Below are 9,240 nucleotides of genomic sequence, written 5' to 3'. Positions count from 1 at the left end.
CTTCGAAAACCAAACGCATGGTTTACGTCACGTCCAGAAAATGGCGGCGCCCACAGTGTTGATGTTATTTCGGTATATAATCAGTTTAAAATCACTGATAATGTCATCGGATTAAAAAAAAAAAAAAAAGACTGGCAGAGACTGGTCTGTTTTATCGGATGATAATTATTTAAAAATGAGTGTCATGAGCATACCATTCCTTTAAGGTAAGATGACGCCTGCCCATTAAGGGCTTTGTAGGCGAGAAGAAGAATTTTAAATTCTATCCTGTGTTCTATAGGGAGCGAGTGTAAGGCAGCCAGAACAGGAGTAATGTGGTCCCTTTTCCTAACTCTGGTTAGTACACGAGCCGCAGCATTTTGAATCAGCTGAAGCGACTTGATTGACTTCTTAGTACTCCCTGATAATAAAGAGTTACAATAATCCAGCCTAGAAGTAACAAATGCATGGACTAGTTTCTCTGCATCGTTTTGAGGCAAGATATGCCTGATTTTTGCAATGTTACGTAGATGGAAGTAGGCGGTCCTTGAAATTGATTTTATGTGGGCGTTAAAGGATAAATCCTGATCAAATATAACACCAAGATTCCTTACAGTCTCACTGGAGGCCAAATTAATGCCATCCATAGTTAGTATATCTTTAGATAATTTGTTTCGTAGATTCTTCGGGCCAAGTACAATAACTTCAGTTTTGGTCGTGTTTAACATCAAAAAGTTTAAGGTCATCCACGTTTTTAAGTCCTTAAGGCAGTCTTGAATTTTATTTAGATGATTAATTTCATCAGGCTTGATTGACAAATATAGTTGAGTATCATCCGCATAACAATGAAAGTTTACAGAATGATTCCTTATAATATTGCCTAACGGAAGCATATATAATGTGAACAAAATAGGTCCGAGCACTGAGCCCTGTGGCACTCCATGGCTAACTTTGGTTTGCGTGGAAGATTCATCGTTAACACGTACAAACTGAGAGCGTTCAGATAGATAGGACCTAAACCAGCCTAAAGCAGTTCCCTGTATGCCAACTAAGTGCTCTAGTCTTTGCAATAGGATATCATGGTCAATAGTATCAAATGCAGCACTGAGATTGAGCAAAACAAGAATAGAGACAAGTCCCTTGTCTGAGGCTATTAGAATGTAATTTGTGACTTTAACCAGAGCTGTCTCTGTGCTATGATGTGTTCTAAAGCCAGACTGAAAATCTTCAAATAAATCATTGTTTTTTAAGTAATCACACAACTGTTTTGCGACCGCTTTCTCAAAATGTTTGAGAGGAACGGAAGATTAGAAATAGGTCTATAGTTGGCTAAAACCTCTGGATCGAGGTTGTGCTTTTTAAGAAGCGGTTTTATTACTGCTACTTTGAATGATTGTGGAACATAGCCTGATAATAGAACACAGGATAGAATTTTAAATTCTATCCTGTGTTCTATAGGGAGCCAGTGTAAGGCAGCCAGAACAGGAGTAATGTGGTCCCTTTTCCTAACTCTGGTTAGTACACGAGCCGCAGCATTTTGAATCAGCTGAAGCGACTTGACTGACTTCTTGGTACTGCCTGATAATAAAGAGTTACAATAATCCAGCCTAGAAGTAACAAATGCATGGACTAGTTTCTCTGCATCGTTTTGAGGCAAGATATGCCTGATTTTTGCAATGTTTTGCAATGTTACGTAGATGATGGTATTGTATGCTGTGTGTACCTTATTTGTAACATCTTCAGAAACTACCTTTCCAACTCCTCAACAGTTGCCTGTTGTTGACTGTTACAGGTGTATACAGGTCATGGTACAACGCATAAGCCTCATATAGTCCATATATTTTGCTTGGTTATGATAATTACATAATGTAAACTAAAATAATAATGAATTTTTGGTGGCATTGTATACTTTATACATTTATCATCCTCAGAAATTACCATTCAAACACCTCATCGGTATTTTCTGGCAACTTTAAATCATTGCTCGGCCATAATGTGGCAGTTCAGTGTTCTTAATAACCAAGCAGAGGAAATGCCACCTCAGCTTTAGGTTCACAAACCCAATGCCTTTCCTTACTGCTCTTTGTGTTTCTTTTTAAAATGGGTTTGAACCAAAAGTGGAGATGAACCATGACATGGCAATTCGATAAAATGGCTTGTAGGTAACTATTTTAAATGATTTATTTCCCTGCATGGAGCAAGTTAAAGCTACCACAACTGAAACAATCTGAATGTCAAGACATTTTCTACTCCATACATTCGAGTGTGGCAATGGCAGAGCACTGTGGATTTGTCTGGTAGCTATTGTCTCATGTATTAACAGACAATGTGTAGGCGTGTTGGAGCTGTTGCTTGCCTCATTACCATAATACACATTCTCCAGTCCACGTTATTTTAACCGCACTTCCCGGTAGAAACGTGTCCATTCTCGTATCTGCTGCCGCGTTTAACAGTGAGACGGATGAAGGGCCATGATTCGTTCTCTGAGAGAGAGTAGGACAGCCAGGAAAAACCTGGGCTAAAACATCATTGCTCAAGGCATAATCACTGTTAAATAGGTTGTTGACACACACAGTCTGCTGTGTGCAAACATTTCATTTGGCCAATTATCCCCTTCACTGAGGTGGTGTGGTCGTTATGAGAAGTGGAAGTGAGGATTGGTCAGAGGGAGGGAGTACTCGCTCCTGTTAATGGAGCTACCAGATGTGTTGTAAAGGAGCAGGAGCACCAGTACTGGGTGGCCTGCCACATGTCCAAGCTGAGAATGTGTGTGTGAGTCTGTGTCAGCATACCGTTGTCCATGACCGTGTCTATTAGTGTGCAGGTGTACAGGGAGGCTCTCATGTTTAGTGGAACACCCCAGGGTGCTACTCACTGCGACCAGAAGTGGGAGGAGTACTCAGATCTTGTTCTTGAGTAAAAGTAGAAGTACTCAGATCTTGTACTTGAGTAAAAGTAGAAGTACTCAGGTCTTGTACTTGAGTAAAAGTAGAAGTACTCAGGTCTTGTACTTGAGTAACAGTAGACGTACCAGAGTGTAGGAATACTCTGTTACAGTAAAAGTACTGCATTCAAGTTACTTCAAGTTACTCAGTAAAAGTAGAAAAGTATTCTCATCTAAATATGGTGAAAGTAGCGACAGTAAAAGTAGTCGTTGTTTGATTGGTCCATTTCAGAATAATATATATGATGATGATGTTTTATAATGATTGATCATGAAAGTGTTCTCAAAGCTGGTGAAGGTGCAGCTAGTCTGAATGACTTTGTAGACTGCAGGGTAGCTGGTGAAGGTGCAGCTAGTCTGAAGTACTTTGTAGACTGCAGGTAGCTGGTGGAGGTGCAGCTAGTCTGAAGTACTTTGTAGACTGCAGGGTAGCTGGTGAAGGTGCAGCTAGTCTGAAGTACTTTGTAGACTGCATGGTAGCTGGTGAAGGTGCAGCTAGTCTGAAGTACTTTGGAGACTGCAGGGTAGCTGGTGAAGGTGCAGCTAGTCTGAACTACTTTGTAGACTGCAGGGTAGCTGGTGGAGGTGCAGCTAGTCTGAAGTACTTTGTAGACTGCAGGGTAGCTGGTGGATTTACTCCAGGTGGAACTAAAGTCTGGTTCAACACTTGATTATATTTCACATCATTCATCCACATCTGTGAAGTAACTAAAGGTATTAAATACATGTAGTGGAGTAGAAGTACACCATGTACCTCTGAACTGTAGTAGGGAAGAAAGCAAAAAATGTAAACTACCTAAAAATGTTACTTAAGTACAGTACTAAATGCACTTTACGCAACTGACTGTGACCACGTCCTCCCCTTACATCCCGAAGCCACGTCACTATGACACACACACACACACACACACACACACACACACACACACACACACACACACACACACACACACACACACACACACACACACACACACACACACACACACACACACACACACACACACACACACACACACACACACACACACACACACACACACACACACTGGCAGAGACACAGCTTCCAACACATGTAGAGATGATCCTGGAGTTGATGATGATTCGGTTCACATGCTGCTGTTATCGGTGTTTGTTTCCATCTGTTTCTAGAACTGAAACTGAAATAAAACGGGATGTTAGAGTGTTGTGCACCAGAAGAGACAGGAGTCCATGGCAGGCCATGAGGGACATGTGTACGAGATCTGAGTGCTCTCTTTGATTGTCTGATTATGTGTTTGATTCGCCAGTAGTGATAAATTGCCCAAACCCCCCTCCCTTAGGCTGCAGGCCTGTCCTGCTCTAATCAATGACATGTTAAGCTGGCAGGCTTTTGAAGTGAGGGGATCCAGAGGGGTGCTGAAGGGGTGAAGGGCAGGGGGGGGGGGTTGGGAAGGGGGGATGTGTGACAGAGGAGTTGATAGGTATTGATGATGTGCGGCGATGGGACACAAGGGAGAAAAGCGAGCGAGGGATGAAGGGAGTCCAGAGCCAGGCTTAAGGTGGGGGACGGTTGACATGAGCAGAGCCGCCTGGAACTCATCACACAGAGGGGGGGGGCTGACGGCTGATGGCTCACCCTGATGGTCCCAACAGGTCAGGCTCAAACCCGTCCCCAAACAGACATCCCAACATGTGTTTTTTCTCCCGTCTAACTCTTTGACCCAGCAGTGTGTCTACAATCACCTCGGAGGAATTGGAGGAGATGTTATTGTGTGGTTTGTGTTCTTTACATTCCAGTAGTGCTACATTCGTGTTCCAACACAAGGCATATAGTCTGCAGACTCTGCACTGAAACAACGGAAACGTTGACTTTAATTAAATGTATTGTCAACAGATTTCACATAGCTGTGTTAGTAAGTTTAAATTAATAATACTAAGTTTAAATAAATATTAGGTTCAACTTAATATTATTGCTTTCAAATAACCCAATAAAGTCAACCAAGATAAACATATAAACTTCATTTTCTGGCCTACACATATCAATCAACTATTGCAATAAAATGTGTCCAAATATATACAACTACCCGTTTAACTCTTTTCAATGCTCACTTCTCATATTCATAAAAGAAAATATAACTATTGGTAGTAAACTTTATTTATTATAGAAATAGTCTCCAATAAACAAGTTATTGGTTTACTTTTTAAACACTGCCATTGGTATTTAAGATCTGAATGAATTTGTGCAGTGAATTACCAAGAAACGTGGCTGCATCGATGAGATGAATCAGAAACAAAGTATCCATGTGGCTGGTGATAATGTCTGTTCTGTCTTTCCCTCCGCATTTCTACATCCCTCAGAACTTTACACGGGAGAAACAGAAGAGTAAGAAAGTCACTGTGTCTGTGTGTTTGAGGAGGTATCTGTGTGTCTATATCTACATGTGTGTTGATACTAAAGCTGCATGTAGTGTTGTTTTCAAATGTGTGTGTAATATTTGTGTAAATGTGAACTGCTGCTTGTATGTGTGTGTGTGTGCGTGTGCGTGTGCGTGTGCGCGTGCGTGTGTGTGTGTGTGTGTGTGTGTGTGTGTGTGTGTGTGTGTGTGTGTGTGTGTGTGTGTGTGTGTGTGTGTGTGTGTGAGAGCCCTGATAACTTGGCAGTGTGTCAGCAGTGAGGGGGAGCTGCTGTGTCTCTCTGTGCTGGATCCCCTTTCAGCCTGACACAATCCCACCATCAGCAGCGTAACCCGGCGTGCTCTCATACCCACCTGATCTCTGTTCCAGCACACCAGGATCTGGCGGCTGTCAGCAGCTGTGCTCGAGCTCACTCCACTGCACTGGGCTTGGTTGGAAAGGAGCCTACATTTGTCTATTTTTACAGAAACAAAATTGTAATACACCCTGGTTTCCAGATCCTATAAATCTGTGATCACTTATATCACAATCAAAGGCTTGGTTTATTTTTTTCTAGCTCCTTCTTGTGGTCTCAGGGCATTCAGATCAGCAGTTTTTACAGTGAAAAAACTGAAACGTTGACTTTAATTAAGTGTAATATATCAACAGATTTTAGACAACTGTATTAGGGTTAGTTGAAAGCAATAGTATTGAGTTTAAATAAAAAATATTTGGCTCATCTTAATATAATTTCTTTCAACTAACCTAATACACAGTGGCGAGCCGTGACTTTTATACCGAGGCCCTCTGACCCCCCACTTTCCTCGGAAAAAAGAGATATTACGTCACAGCGTATACTTCAGCGGAATATCAAAACAACGGTCCGGGGTGCAAAACGCATCAATGACAGCCACCCTCTACCACACAAAACAACACCATTTATATAAACACCTATCATGACAAGGCACCCACAGCCTACCTTGACAACACAGTCTCACTCCCTGATCGTCCAATAGCGACGCTTGGTCAGGGTCCCGTGGCGTCCAGTTGGGACGCGCCGAGGCTCCTTCGGCTTCATAAAGGGACGCAAAGAGCTTTCAACTGATTGCAATGTATTCCCATCGGCGGCGGTATTTGACGCTCAGGGAAGCACCGCATCGGTCCATGTCGGCGGCCCTTAAAGGCAATGTGAGCGTCCATTCCCATTGGATAACGGAGGATTGTACACCCGGAAGTAAGTATTCTCCTTACTGTCGATTGATTTTACAGTGATATCTGCACTACTCATCAACTCAAAACCACCAGATTACCTTTGTTAATTACACGACATTGATAGGTTTAAATTGTGTGCGATGCTTTTGTTCTTTATTTATCTACAGAGATCTGGCTCAGAATAGACCGGAAACCGTTCTGTTTTAATGCACACTTTTGAATGTGTTATATGTGATGAAAACATTTAAAACATTTAAATATTAAGAGTATATACAAAATAGGAGGAAAGTAGAAGGTCAATGATATAAATATAGAATAGAAAATATCCAGAAGATACTGTAAATGATATCTAGAATAAAACAGTTTAGTGCCGTATGTACAAAGATATTAATAGGAGGATGTGCAAAACAGACAAACTAATTAGGCTTTATTTAAACATTAAATAATACTTTAGGTTAAGGTCTTCTTTCAAATACATGTAAGCAAAAAGCTTTGGGGGTATCTGATCAATATTAAGCCTGACAAAGTACTTAACATTTAATATATTGCATGGTTTGTTTTGGGACTTGACAATCAACTTTCCTGCAATGTTAACTATGTTGAAGTACTTATTTTAACTGATATTATACATATGTATTATACTCTTATCAGATGTATGTAGATAGTATAAGAAATGTGCTGAATATGACAGTTTAATGGTGGAGGTACACACATATTGATAGATGTCTTGAGGAACCTGTGACCCAAGTTTGTCATCATTGCATAACTACACCGTAGTTGTGTATATATATGATATGTCAATAAACCTTTGGAAATCTTGAAATCTTGAAAGGGATGTGCAAAATAGTCATAATATACAGTTTTTAATGAACGATTAGAGAATAACGAGTAATGAATATGCTTTATAGAGATCTGCAGATACATGTTTAGTCTTCTCAAGCACCAACTATCAAATATCTCTCCTGATTGTTGGCACTTGACAATCACCTTCACTGAATTTTATTCAGGTGTAACTAAAGTCTGATTTAAGGGTTGTTTATATTTCATATCATTAATCAGAATCTGTAAAGTAACTAAAATAAATGTAGTGGAGTAAAAATACCACGTTAACCTTAAAGAAAGCCCTCAGGATTATAAAAGACCCCATCACCCCAGCCACAAACTGTTCAGTCTGCTGCCGTTTGGCAGGCGGTACCGCAGCATCAGGACTAAAACCACCAGACTCAGGGACAGCTTCATCCCACAGGCTATAAGACTATTGAACACCTGAACTTAGAAACAACATCCATAACATTCATCTGGCTGCTACTTAGAAATGATTTGTTTAATACAGGGGTCGGCAACCCCTGACACGCGTGCACCGTAACCACCGTAACCAGTGGCACACCAGGAATAAGTGGAATAAGTGTGCAAAATATTTAAATTGTATTTTCAGATCCTGAACGAGACCGCCGCCAGAGCGCGTCTCCCCGTTACCTGCAGAAGGAAGCCATGCACGCAACGCAGCCCCGCTCTCTTTAACGGAGCCTACACACGGCGGTGTGCGTTGCCGCTTGGCGGTGGGCGTGTCTTGAGCTTGGGGAGTCAACGCGAGCAACCCGACCAACAACCAATCACATGAATGTCCCGCCCCGGACGTACAAAGCAAAGCATTCATGCTACATCCATGCTGGCTAAATATACTGTCTATGCTTGCTAGCTGTCCATTCAAACGAAATACACTGGATATAAACTCCCCAAACAAGCGAAAACCTACCAGTTTCCCCCACTGTCTCTGCCACCTCCCCCCATGCCTGGCTCCTCCGGTTTGTATCCCTGTATGTAAAGAGGGACTGGTCATAGAGTACCGGGTGATTCCCTACCGCCACGATCATGTTCTCCTCCATTTTTTGACATATGGGAAATAACTGCGGTCAGGCTCTCCCAACATACACCCGGTTTGATTGGCTCGTGCTTGTACTGTCAGATTTACATACGAGGGATTTGATTTGCTGACGCCTCCGTCGAGGCGGCAAAAGTAGAACATTGCTCTACTTTTACAGCGAGCACCGCGAGAGAAGCTACGCTTTGCTCCCACAATGCAGTTCGGCGAATCGTGACGTCACCCAATTCAAAGTGAATGGGCAGAAGCGTTGAAGCGGCAACGCACGCCGCCGTGTGTAGGGGCCGTAACTCCAGGTGACTTTCTGCCGCTTTCCTCCGTGGTGCAGTGCTAATCGTTTCACCACGGAGGAAAGCGCTTCAATAATTGCAGTACCCATAAGGAGCTATACAAATGCCGCAGTTTTCATGGGAGCCTGCCTGCAGACCTCCACTCTCAGGACACCTCCACTGTCAGTACAGGAAGTGACGATTCTGACGCGTTTTTTTCCCGCCCACCGAAGGACTCGTTTGATGGAAGTTTTCAAATCACAATGGAGACTCATCACGGAGGTGATGAGTCCGCCCACCGTGCACTTTGGGTCGGCCTTGGCTTTTGACCCCCCAGCCTGGTTCTCGTAAAAGTTTTTCGCTCAAATGACACCATGGAGATATGTAACGGGAGTTGACAGGGGACTCTGCCCGCCTCACGAGTGCCTATTTTCGGACACTTTTTTTCACTTTCCCCGGTTTTATTATTTGTTTCGCTATTTCACCCGGTTTCTACCGGGGACATTGCCCGGTCTCGGGTGTCCCCCCACGGCCTGTGTCCAGCCCCCCCCCCCCCCCCCCACGGCCTGTGTCCAGCC

The sequence above is a fragment of the Pseudochaenichthys georgianus genome, chromosome 3 (assembly GCF_902827115.2).
Source record: "Pseudochaenichthys georgianus chromosome 3, fPseGeo1.2, whole genome shotgun sequence".
Classification (NCBI taxonomy): domain Eukaryota; kingdom Metazoa; phylum Chordata; class Actinopteri; order Perciformes; family Channichthyidae; genus Pseudochaenichthys; species Pseudochaenichthys georgianus.
This window is presented reverse-complemented; position numbering follows the sequence as displayed.